Genomic DNA, 1578 nt, shown 5'->3' with positions numbered 1-1578 from the left:
ATGAAAAGTTGAGGCTTCCATTCAAGAAGCTCAACAAACTCCATATAGGATAAACCCCAAAAGACAGTCATCAAGACATCATAATCACACTTGCCAAAACCAAAGACAAAGAAAGAATCTCTAAGAGCAGTTCAAAAAAAGCAAAAAGTCACTTACTAAGGGGAAAAAATAAAACTAACCTCTGACTACTTGGCAGAAACTGTGCAGACAAGAAGGCAATAAGATGACATATATAAAATCTTGAAATAAAAAATAAAAAAAAAAAACTGCCAACCAAGAATAATATATCCTGCAAAATTCTTTCTCAAATGCAATGGCAGATAAACAGAAATTAAGGGAATTCATAGAAACCAAACCAAACTTACAAGAAGAATTAAAGGGAGTCTTTCGGTTAGAGAACCAACAACATGAGACAAGAACCAGAGTCTAGGACACAGAACAGCATCAGCCAGATATCACCCTAGGTAAAGAGCTCTCAATAATAAAACAAAGCTAAGAAACTTGAAACAAGGAAAGAGAGTATCAATCTGTAAATGATGACAACTTCAAAACAATAAAAGGGGTAATAAATGATGTAGATGCACAACTTTCAAATGAAGAGAAAGTCAAAGTGATATCCAGTAATAAAAGACTGGTTCAAACTTAGGAAGATTAGGGTAAATTTCAAGGTATCCACAAAGAAAGTTAACAAACCTACTCATCAGAGTAAAAAATAAAAACATAAAGTCTCAGTAAACACAAAATCTAGAATAATGAAAGAAAAGAAAATCCACAAACAAAAGGAAATCAGCACAGGAAAGTAAGAGGAACAAAGAAAATGTCAGCACCACCAAAAAAAGTACAATATGATAGCAATAAATTCATACCTATTGGTAAGCACACAGAATGCAAATGGTTTATATGCACCTGTAAAGAGACAGAAAATGGAAGAATGGATTAAAAAAGCACAATCCATCAATATGTGGTCTACAAGAGCACCCTTACATACAAAGACATAAATATATTAAAAATCAAAGGATGGAAAAAAATTTATCAAGCAAACAGCAACCAAAAAAAGGCAGGAGTGGCAATACTGATCACAGATAAAATAGACTTTAAGGCAAAATCAACTATAAAAGACAAGGAAGGACAGTATATAATGACTAAAGGGTCAGTCCACCAAGAAGAGATAACCTTAATGAATATCTACCCACCCAATGACAGGGCACCAAAACTCATAAAAAAACACTAACAGCACTGAAAAGAGAAATACATAGTTCCACAATAATAGTAGAACACTTCAACACACTGCTCTTGGAAAAGGACAGAACATCTAGAAACAGACTCAACAAAGCTACAAAAGATCAAAAGGTGAAAATTCAACCAACTTGACCTTTCAGACATATATAGAACCACCCAACCAACAGCAGCAAAGTATTCCTTTTTTCCAATGCACATGGAACATTCTCCAGAATAGACCATGTTTTAGACCACAAGCAACCCTATTCAAATCAAAAACACCAGAATAAGTATTCTTCAAAGTATTCTTACTGATCACAACACCATAAAAGTAGAAACCAATAACAGGAAGAGCAAGGG

The sequence above is a fragment of the Trichechus manatus genome, unplaced genomic scaffold (genome assembly GCF_000243295.1).
Source record: "Trichechus manatus latirostris isolate Lorelei unplaced genomic scaffold, TriManLat1.0 scaffold00033, whole genome shotgun sequence".
NCBI lineage: Eukaryota > Metazoa > Chordata > Mammalia > Sirenia > Trichechidae > Trichechus > Trichechus manatus.
This window is presented reverse-complemented; position numbering follows the sequence as displayed.